The sequence below is a fragment of the Sphaeramia orbicularis genome, chromosome 12 (assembly GCF_902148855.1).
Source record: "Sphaeramia orbicularis chromosome 12, fSphaOr1.1, whole genome shotgun sequence".
NCBI classification, from domain to species: Eukaryota; Metazoa; Chordata; class Actinopteri; order Kurtiformes; family Apogonidae; genus Sphaeramia; species Sphaeramia orbicularis.
The window spans coordinates 8,716,427-8,728,513 of record NC_043968.1 but is presented as its reverse complement, the minus strand read 5'-3'; positions in this window follow the sequence as shown (position 1 = coordinate 8,728,513).

The following is a 12,087-nucleotide window of genomic DNA, read 5'->3' as shown; positions in this document are numbered from 1 at the left end:
CATTGGAATTCAAGATTATTTTGTCACTAATCCAAAAAAAAGATTTATTTTTTTTCCCTACATAACCAAAAACAGGTCTGGACATGAAACAGCTGCTTGTGAAGGATTTTTTTCTTTCACTTTCTATAGATTTCACTTTTCAGATCAATAATTATGATATTCTAGTGTCTTCATATGGATTTGGTATACATGAATATTACATTCTCTGGAAAATATTTCCTATTTACTATATCAGTAAAGCACAGGTGTCAAACATGCGGCCTGGGGACCAAATCCGGCCCACCAAAGGGTCCAGTCCAGCCCTTGGGCTGAATTTGTGAAATGCAAAAATTACACTGAAGATATTAACGATCAAAGATGTTCGAATCATTTTAGGTCAATTCAATCTAAAGTGGATCAGAGCAGTAAAATACTATCAGAATAGCCTATAAAAAATGAAAACTGCTAATTTTTCTCTTGGTTTTAGTGCAAAAAAAGTTACATTTCACAAAAATGTTTCCAAAAATTAACAATCCTTTTATTTCAGGTTCCACATTCAGACCAATTCAATCTCAAGTGGGCAGGATTCACTAAAATACGATCATAATAACATATAAATAAAGACAACTCCACATTTTTCTCTTTGTAAATGTAAATATTTTAATGTATTTACTCTAAAACAAAGTATAATTTAGCCAAAAATGTGAAAAACCTGAACAAATATGAACAACCTGAAATGTCTGAAGAGTTTTTTGGGTTTTTTTTTTCAGTTTTAACAGTATTGTCTGTTATTAAATGTTTTGTGTTTGTAGATCCACTGTGATCTGTAAGTTATAACGTACATGTGTAAATGATAAACTGAGGCAGAATATTGTTAAAATTACACTTATTGTTTCAGTTGGTTCATGTTATTCACATCTTGTGAAAGGATAGTTTGTAGATATAAACCTTTTCATAATGTAAATGTACTTTTTTCACTCTAAAACAGAGAAAAAAGTTTGGACTTGACATTATTTCTATATTATTCTGTTATTATTTGACTGGTTCGGCCCACTGCAGATCAAATTTAGCTGAATGTGGAACTGAACTAAAATGAGTTTGACAGCCCTGCAGTAAAGGAACACAGGAACAGCTTTATTAAGCGTGTTTTCGTACTCGTATTTCTGTTGTTTTGTTTGTGATCATCAGTCATGTGACTCCATTCCATACAGAAAGTAAAACCAGCAGTTGCAGTGAGTCACACTGAACAGGATTTCCACTGCACACACAGAACATGCTACCCAGTTCCTATAGGCTGCTTTTCAAGAAGTCACAGTCATACGCCTCCTTCAAATCACAACTTAAACATTGGATGAAGGAAAACCAAGCCTGTGACCACCAGTAGATCATCCTCACTGTGTTGTTCTGCGTGTTTTTAGGATGTTTTGCGTTTCTGTCTACTATCTTTTTATGATGTCTTTTACAATATTTTGCCTTTTTGTCAACTGTCTTTCCTGTCACCTGCTTAGGGACTACAGATGGAAATGAGCACCGCTGCTACAGTCTGGCATATTTACAGCTGCAGTTGTTGTAGATGTTCATTAATATGCACTGTCCCTATTAAATAAAATAAATAAATAAAATAAAATAAATATAATGTCACCGTAAACATTTATGGCTTTTTCAGAGGAAGGTTTTAACTAACAACAACACTCATCATCAGTGAGCATCAGTGGCCAAGTTTGGTGTCCTAACGAGCTGATAACGATAAGATAATTAGACACAGTGTGTGCTTTCAGACTGTACCGTACATTGCACTCATATACTCATTTTGGTGACTGTCAAAATAAACTGTGGCCAATTCAGCGTATTTTGTACAAACGCTTTTATTGTTGACACGTGGGTGAACATTCTTAACAGCGTGTGTTCGTAAAACCTTTCTTCTTCCTTGTCCTGTCTGACTCTGCTCTCTGATTGGCTACACATCATGTCTGTCTTTCTGTTGTCCCGTACCTTGACAGTGACCCCATTTTAACATCACAAATCATTCAAAACAGAGATTTTTTTTTTTTTTTGTGCTAAAATTCATTTGTTTTTGATCATGTAATAGTTTGCTATACTATGTTGCAAATAAACGTTAATTTTAGAGGACATTTAGTCGATATAATGTATAGTATTATGGATGGAGGCAGAAAAGCCAGGTGTTAAATTCCTGGGGTGGGAGGTGTTAAGGGTTAGTGTTTTGTTGATTCTGTCGTGTGCCGTGCCATTTGTGATTCTGTTGTATTTTGGTAGTTTTTTCTGTTCTCTTCTGTGTGTGGGTGTGTTCTCTTTCCTTCCAAACAGGTAGCAGTTGATTGAGGATGAGCTGCAGGAGTGGTGTTGGTGTGCCGGCTGCCTCTGATTGGTGCTTCACAGATGAACTGGGAAATTTAAAGCCAGATCTTCCTTCCTCCCAGGAGACTCCTCTCATTCCACCCCCCACCCCCCTCTTTTTTCAGACCAGCCTGTTGTAATTTTTGTTAGAACTTTGTGAAATCAGCTATAGAAGGAGGAAATCTTTTTCTTAAAGTTTTTTGTTAGGTAAGATTGATGTATTTTGGTTTCCTTTGTCTGTGTTTGTAGATTATTATGATTCCCTACCTATGCCCTACACTTACCCGTCATTATCACTTCCAGATCGCATTCATGTCTGTTCTGTTCTTCCACTGGTTCATCTCATCCATTCATTCACTGCAGCAGAAGCCAAAACCTGGACCCTATTTTAAACGGACTGGACTGGACTGGACTGACAGAACAGTGAAGACAGGGTGTGAGTAAAATCTTTTTTTTGTTTTGTTTTGTTTTGTTGTGTTTTCTCTAAAGCCCTGGAGTGGAACTGTGCACTTGTGTTTTTTATATATATATGTTTTGTGGATGAAATGAATCGTTTTTTGTTTTGTTTTTTTAATTCTGAGAAACTGTGGAAAACCTGGAGCGGAATTTTTTTCTTAAAACGAACTGAAGTGTTTTTTCCTTTTTCTTCTAAAAGACTGATACAAAACCTGAAGTGGAAATTTTGAGTTTGATTTTGCTTGGTTGGTGGATTTTTTTGAGTTTGGACTTGGGGGGGGGGGGCATTTGAACTGTGAATTTGTTTGTCTTTGCATTAATTGTACAATATATGATTTTGAATTTTAGTTGGTTTAACCCAGGGGTCAGCAACCCTGGTCCTTGAGAGCCACTATCCTGCATGTTTTAGATGTGTCCCTCTTCCAACACAGCTGATTCAAATGATAAGCCTATCATCGCGCTCTGCAGAAGACTGACAATGACCATCAGGTGTGCTGGAAGAGGGACACCTCTAAAACATGCAGGATAGTGGCTCTGTAGGACCACGGGTTGCTGACCCCTGGTTTAACCCTTTCATGCATACTGTTCACTCCAGTGGACAGTTCTTCTCCAGCTGTTCTCTTGTATAATTATGGGTTTTGTTGTTTTAGTTCCATATCAGCCAACACAGTGGACGATTATGCATCATCTCACACACTGACATTCAGACCATTACTGTAACTTTGCTGTTCTTGATAAACCTGATCTGCAGTGACATGTTTTAGTGTAAATCATTTACTAACTAGAAGCACTCGGAGAGCGCAGACCTCCGCCAAGGCTGATCAGTGCCCCCCCGTGGGCCCCCCCACCCCCGATCACCACCAAAATTTAATCATTTCTTCCTTATCCCATTTCCAACAAACCCTGAAAATTTCATCCAAATCTGTCCATAACTTTTGAGTTATGTTGCACACTAACGGACAGACAAACAAACAGACAGACAAACAAACCCTGGCAAAAACATAACCTCCTTGGCGGAGGTAATTATTATTAGACTCTAATTAACAGTTTTCTTAATCAAAAAGGTTTGTTCTTAGCTTACCGGCCGACAGGCTGTTCTCTTTTTTTTTTTTTTTCTTATAGTGGATAATTTTTTTGGTTGTTCTGTTTTTTTCTTATAATGGATAATTTTTTGGGCTGTTCTTTTTTTCTTATAGTGGATAACTTTTTGGGCTGTTGTCTTTTTTTTTTTTTTCTTATAGTGGATAATTTTTGGGGCTGTGTCACCTCTGGGCCACCGTAGGTTTGTCGTTCTATCTGGAGCAGACGATTAAAGCAGAGAACAGCAGAGTCAATCTGTGGGTGACGGGTCAGACGCTGAACGTTGCTGGGTGGGGGGGGGTCGTGCTTTTATCACCCTGTGTGTTGTGAGCTCATCAATCATCCAGTGGCAGTCAAAGTACTGACATGTTGTCATAGAAACTTCAACTGCACTTTTTTCACTCATTACACAAGTGTTCAAGCGTAGCCCCCCTCAGCACCCTTTGGACATGGGACTTTAGTCACCCAGTCTTGTACAATTATAAAGCTGTTCAGTAACACAATATTATAAATGGTTTTGAATAAGTTAGTCATAATAATGTGCTTTGGAATGATTGACATTAAGTTTCCAGTGTTCTCTTATGGGATATTTTCTCCCGTATGTCTTTGGCTCACCTCTTGGTTTTCTCTGCCTCTCAACAAAGGTCATTGTGTTCTGTTCTGCACAGAGTGTCAAATGAACGTGAATTTCTAAAGAGCTTTCTTCCTTGTTAGTGAGCACTTTACCATGTGTCACATTGACCCACATGCATGCATTCATTATTAAGTGACATCTAGTAGCGAAGATTCCAAGATTTTTAGTCAAGAATAGAATAGAATAGAATGGCTTTATTGTCATTATACATATGTACAATGAAACTGTCTAGTGGTGCGTAGTGCAAAACAGTTTAAAAGAAGAAAGAAAAGGAAAGTGTAAATATATATACAGAATAAAAACAAGCCATGTAGCCAACCAAGAAACAGTAGAGATAAATATATATTGCACTTTGACCCTGGCTGGACACTGAGGATATATGTTAAATATATGTCCTTACTTGAGGTATTGTCATTGCAGTGTGTTCAGTACCCATAGTGCACTTGGATAAAACGTGCTGCTAAATCTGGAGGTGCAGGGTATGGGATGAACAGCGCCCCACTCCCTCTGTAGATATAAACAGCTCATTCTTAGATAATGACAACACAATGACTCAATAGCCATTATTGTGATTATTATTTTCTATTTCTGTGACTTCCTCTAAAGCTTTCACACTATACCTTTAACCCATAAAGACCCAAACAGCCACCGATGACCAAAACCATGTACTGAGCTAAACTAATACCTGTTGATCCACTAATCCTACCAATACATGTAAAAAAAAAAATGCTGTGAAACACAATTTTTCATCTTTTTATAGTCATCAGATATGACCCATTTGGACGTTCAGAGGCTCTGTAGTTACCGTGGAAACACCATCATCTTCTACAACATTGATTCACCAGTAAAACCCATGGAGTTTTATTTTTTATGGAGGAAAATACATGATTTTCACTGAAAAAATGCAAAATACAGAGGATAATATGAGAGTAACTGATGATAAATCACTTAAGAATGGTTAAATAGAGAGGAAAAATTCATTTGGGAACTCCAACAAAAGTTTTACAGTACAGTCAGATTTTCCAGATGACATTATATTAACTGTAAATTAACCCATAAAGACCCAAACATCCACCAACAAATAAACAAACAAAATCACCTACTGAGCTAAACTATTTAATATCTGTTGATCCATTAATCCTATCAATCCATGTAAATAACTGGTGTAAAATACAGTTCGTCATCTTTTCCTGGTCATCAAATATGACCCATTTGGAGGTTCAGAGGCTCCATAGTTACCATGGAAACACTGTCATCTTCTACAACATTGATTCACCAGTAAAACCCATGGAGTTGGATCAATGACAGTGGATGGAGACACTGTTTATGTTCAGTTAATGATACATTTTGTCAAAAAAAAAATCACTTTTTCCTAATTTTTCTGTTTTGATATGATAAGCTTTGAATTTTCTGAGAGTTTTTATGAACATCTACCTGATCAGTAAATTAAATATTGAGAAAAATAGATAATTTGCACTTAAAAATGCAAAATATAGAGGATAGTATTAGAGTTGCAACCAATTAATTGACTCAAAGTGATCCAAAAAAAACATTCAACCACAATTCAATTGAATCAAAGCTTTGTTTCCTTCATTTCTCTGCTGTTAAACATTGGTCCCACTGTTGTTTCACACAGACGCTTACTGTGACGCACAAAGAAGCTTCAGTTCAGGGAAACTGCAGTAGAATATTTCCCTTAAATCAGTTTGAGTCGATTAATCGAATTGTGAATTTTTGCATTGACTTCAAGCACCTAATCGATTAATCGGTTGCAGCTCTAGATAATATTATAATAAACGGTGAAAAATCACTTAACCTCCTGAGACACAGTAATGCGCTTTTGTCCTCAGTGGGGGACGAGACTTTCACAGCTTTACTTAAAAAAATGCTGTCCACTGCAAAGGACATTGCATAGAAAAAAAATAAAAAATGTATCTGGAAAAAGTGTCGCATCATGCTGTTCCCATTTAAGACAAGTATTTAACCCTTTCATGCATGAATTATGAGAACCTTAGTCAATATTTTTTTCTTGAGTGTTTTTATTCCTCTTTAGGCATGAAAAAAACAATGCAATTTACTTTTTTTTTTAATGAACCTATTTTTTGTAGAGTTACAAAAATGTCCAGTCAGCTGGACCCCAAGCATTTAAGTTTTGAAGCAAAGAAACATTTATTTTAAAAAATCATCATCAGAAAGTGATATACTGTGTGAAAAGTATGACATAAAAACATTTTTAATGCCGCTAATTGCTAAATTGCTACTGTTTTCTCACATTTGATCATACTCTAATATTAGTTATTACTCATTTTATGGAGACAAAATCCTCCCGAGACCCAGGAAACTGACACTTTTTTACATTAAAAAATTGTCTTGATTGGAAACTGCATAATGCAACAGTTTTTTCAGATACATTTTTAAATTATTTTTATTTATTGATTGATTTATTTTTTTTTTTAATGGAATGTCCTTTGCAATGCACAACATTTTTAAAGTGAAACTGTCAAACTTTTGTCCCCTACAGAGGACAAAATGCATTGCTGGGTTTCAGGAGGATATTCAAAAAAAAAAAGAAAAAGAAACTTTTTTTTTTTTTTTTTTTTTTTTTTTTTTTTTTTTACAGAAAACTGTTAATTACAGTCTAATAACAATTAGCAACTGATTTGCACTAAAACATGTTACTGCAGATCAGGTTCATCAAGAGCAGCAAAGTTACAGTAATGGTCTGAATGTCAGTGTTTTGGATGATGCGTAAGCGTCCACTGTGTTGGCTGATATGGAACTAAAACAACAAACCCATGAATATACAAGAGAACAGCTGGAGAAGAACTGTCCACTGGAGTGACCACTATGCATGAAAGGGTTAATGTAAAAAAAAAAAAGTCTAAACTTTTACTTTCCTGGGTCCCAGGAGACTATGAAAGGTGAAATACAGAGAAAAATGTATTCAGGAACTGCCACTAAAGTAGCACTGGGTCTGTATGGGTTCATATATAACTTATAATATTTAATATACACCAATACATAAGAAGAATGCCAACAATTAAATGCCAACAACATTCAGTGAGTGCATTCACTCAGCAACAAAGAAGCATTTCAGTCAGCGTTCCCCACCCGTGATTAAATTTCATGCACCAGGGAGGAGGCCTAAATTCACCATGAGCCGACTGGACGATCGTGCACAAGTTCCATCAGATTAGATTCAGCCTTGAAATAAGATAAACAGATATATAATACTGCATGGAGTCTCCTCATATGCACAGGACAGGCTGCACAAGCAAGTTGAGGCTTGTCCTACTTCTGTGTAGAAAGGGAAGTACCGTGGAAATTACACTTATCTGAGGTCACGTGATCCAAAGCCATGCTGGGTCACATGACCTGAGACAGTTCACTTCAATGTACACTACCAGTTAAAAGTTTTGATTCACCTGGTTCTTCTTTATTTTCATGACTATTTCCATTGTAGATTGTCACTGAAGGCATCAAAACTATGAACGAACACATATGGAGTCATGTGGTTAAAAAAAGTGTGACATAATTCAAAGCATATTTTCTATTTTGTACTCAGTGCCAATGAAAACGCAACACTTGAAGATTCTTCTATTTTTTTTAAATCGATGAGGATTTTTATTTCATAAGCTCTTTGGAATTAATCATAGGCCATTTCTATACAGTAAAAATAAAAAATCACATCCAAATTTGTTGACAAAAAATAAGGACAAAGAAAGAAACTCAAGGACCCCCAAAACCAAAAGTCACAAAGCGGTCCCGGAGGTGCTGCAGCTCAGTGTAGCAGTCCTGCTGTGGCGTGGTCACATGTGCTGGTCCAGGTCCAGGTCTGTCTGCAGTTGTCCAGTTTCTTCATGCCTCTGTTGCATCCTGACTATGGTGGACACATTGCATCCAAAACGGCGCGCCACCTGCCGAGCAGAGATTCCGGCCTCCAGGAGCCCCATAGCATGGCATCTGTGGTCAGGTGTCAGTCTGGGCATCGCTGAGTTATTGCAAATGATTTTGGTGCTTTTCAGTTTGCCTTTATATACAGAACATGACCACTCCTGAACTGACCACAGTTCCTTAAGTTGAGCAGTTCATTGCTGAGCAATGAGAAAAACCAGTCTTATGAATGCAGACAAGTTCATTCAAGTGTGACAATAGCTCAACCCGTCTCAGGTTGTTAAGAAGTTGTCTGGGATTATTTTATACAGGTGAAACTGAAACATATTGATGCAGCTCAGGAACAATAAAACACATTCAAGTGTTGCGTTTTCATTGGCACTGAATATAGATTCTTCAAAAACAGCCACCCTTTGCTTTTATTACTGCTTTGCACATTCTTGGCATTCTCTGGATGAGCTTCACCTGAAATGTTTTCCAACATTCTGGAAGCAGTTCCCAGTGAAGCTGAGCACTGGTTGGTCCATCTGTGGTCCATCTCATGTCATTTAAATGAGAAGGGGGGTTCAGACTTTGGACTGGTAGTGCGCATGTTTACATATTTCCTTGTATGTCATTGGAATGCTGCAGGGTTGAAAAAGTTGTGATTATATGATATTTTGATGAACAGATAAAAACAGAAAATACCATACGAGTCATTAAAACCTGTAGGAAACATTATAAGATTAGTTTCAGAAGGAACTGAGTTCATCTACTACAGGGCTCTCAAACTCATTTTAGTTCAGGTTCCACATTCAGCCTCCAGTGGGCCGGAGCAGTAAAATAACAGCATAATAACCTATAAATAATGACAACTCCAAATACTCCAACTCAACCCCCCCCCCCCCCCATTAAATTATGAAAACACTTACTTTTATAAACTATCCAAACAAAAAAAAGATGTGAATAACCTGAAAAAACTGAAATTTCTTTAGAAAAATCAGTGCAATTTTAACAATATTCTTCCTCCACTTCTCATTTGTCCATGTGCATTCTGGATCAGATCTACAAAGACACTAAACACTGAGGAACAGGAAGAAAAGAGTTAAAATTGTGCTTTATTTTCTTTAGACATTTCAGGTTGTTCATATTTGTTCAGGTTATTCACATTTTATTGTTACAGGATAGTTTGTAAATGTAAATATTTTCATAATTTAATGTTATTTTTTGCACTAAAACAAAGACAAAAATTTGAAGTTGTCATTATCTAACTATAGGCATAATGTCATATTATTTTTTTCACATCAAACAGAGAAGAAAATCTGGAGTCGTTCTTTTTTGTCGGTTCTTCTGCTGTTATTATTTGACTGTAGATCATATTGGTCTGTGTGTGGAACCGCAACTAAAATGAGTTCCACAGCCTGAACTGTGGAATTTTGACACTTTGTAAATTCAGATTGGAACCTTTGGCGGTTCACATTTGACCCCCGGGCCGCATGTTTGAGACCCCCGGTCCACTCCACTGTACAAAAGGATCCCAGGATTGTGAGTTCATGGTCCTCGCTCCTGATAAACACTTTGTTCTTTCAGCTGCTGTTTTATTGCCACATTCTGAAGATACAAAAAAAGAGGGTGTTTTCACTGCAGATCAGACTAAACACGCTTATCAGGTTTACGTCCTTAAACAGTGTTGAGTCATAAGAGCTGCTCAGTTCTGTTCATCAACAAATGTCTAGGAGAATATCCGGGTCATGTTTTTTCAAAACTTTAGATAATTTAACAGAATGGGTCAAAGCAACAAAATGAAAAGGACAAACACTGACGGTTTATGTATTTAAGCCAGTATCATGCTTTTTTTTTTTTTTTTTTTTTATTGTTGAGTGGCTTAACCTCCTAAGACCCAGGAAATGTCAGCAAAGTACCAGCTTTATTGTTTTTTATTAAATCAATGCCTATGTTGGAAGCATTATGATGCAACAGTTTTTGCAGATGCAGTTTTTACATTTTTATGGAATGTCCTTTGTGGTGGACAGTTTTCTTTTTTTTGTTTAAAGTTGTGGAACTCTTGTCCAAAAATGTGGACCGAAAACCCACAGCTGGGTCTGAGGAGGTTAATAATGAACAATAACATTCTATTAAAGAATAAATAAGGGGTTTTAATAAGAAATGTAGCCTTGTGTATATGAAATGTTCCTCCAATAAATGTCTTTGAATCTGAGTGAATACACTTTTGTTTCTTACACTATTATTATAATAATAATAATAACAATAATAATAATAATAATAATAATAATAATAATAATAATAATAATAATAGCCCTGTGATGAACTGGCGACTTGTCCAGGGTGTACCCCGCCTTCGCCCCTATGTAGCTGGGAAAGGCTCCAAGCGACCCCCGTGACCCTAGTGACGATAAAGCGGGTTCAGAAAAAGAATGAATGAATGAATGAATGAATGAATAATAATAATAACTTTATTTATATAGCGCCTTTAAAAACTGAGTTTACAACGTGCTTTGACAGCCAATGCAAAAGTGCATAACAGCAGAATAAAATCATAAAAAACAACACAATAAAGAGATGAGTACAGCAAACAGGAAATCATGACTAACTTTGAATGTATCACAGTGGAGAGGACAGAAATAACGTCAAATGCCAAATGAAGGAGTGGAATAAAACAACGTTGTGTATGTCAGTATAAATGAATAACCAAAACAGGGTACAATTAAATATTCAACATTAAAAACATTAAAAAGAGACAACATCACATGAAGGCAAGTCTATAAAAATGCATTTTAAGAAGTGACTTAAAAGATATGAAAGTGGATAGGGAAAAGCATGTGTGTGTGTGTGCACTGTAAAAAAATAAAATAAAATAAAATAAAAAAAAACCCAAAAAATTGTATTATTCCGGCTGCAGGGGTGCCGAAAAAATACTGTTAAATAACGGAAAATAACCATCTCATTAAAAAAAAAAAAAGGTAATTTTCCATAATTAAAATACAGTTTTTTGCCCTAACCTTACATGAGGTTTTGCATATTTTTTGGACTTCTTAAACACATTCTTTGTTGGGGTTTATCTTCACTAATGTGCCTGCGGTACCCAGAGGATGACAGAACAGTAGAACTTCAAACCCACTTGTGTATTTGTATCATGTTTATGTTTCATTGTCTGACAGATCTGAATGAACGGGTCTGAACTGTTGTAGGAGGACAAGCTTAAATATTATTCACGATAGCATCAACAATATTTAATGTGTGAGGAATCCGTCAAAAGTCCGGGTCCACCAACTCTTATTTAATCTAATCTTTATAATAGTTTTACGCCGTTATGTGAAATGTAACACTGTAAAATACAACATGTGCTCGTACTGTTGTTTTGTTCTTGTAGTGTGACAGATGGGATGAACAGGAAAATATTCAACTGCACCAAATAAAATAATATGTAAAACTATGGCATGGGACTGAAAAGGATGATTAAATACATGTATATAATTCTAGTCATGTTATATATGAATGACCTCTGATCATCATATATTCATATTTAGGATCAGAGGTCATGTGACTATTTTACACAGGAAGTTCTCCTAATTCTAGTGTACCCACAGTGACAATAAAGGCTATTTATTCTATTCTATTCTATTCTATTCTATTCTATTCTATTCTATTCTATTCTATTCTATTCTATTCTAAAGTAAAAGCTACAGTGA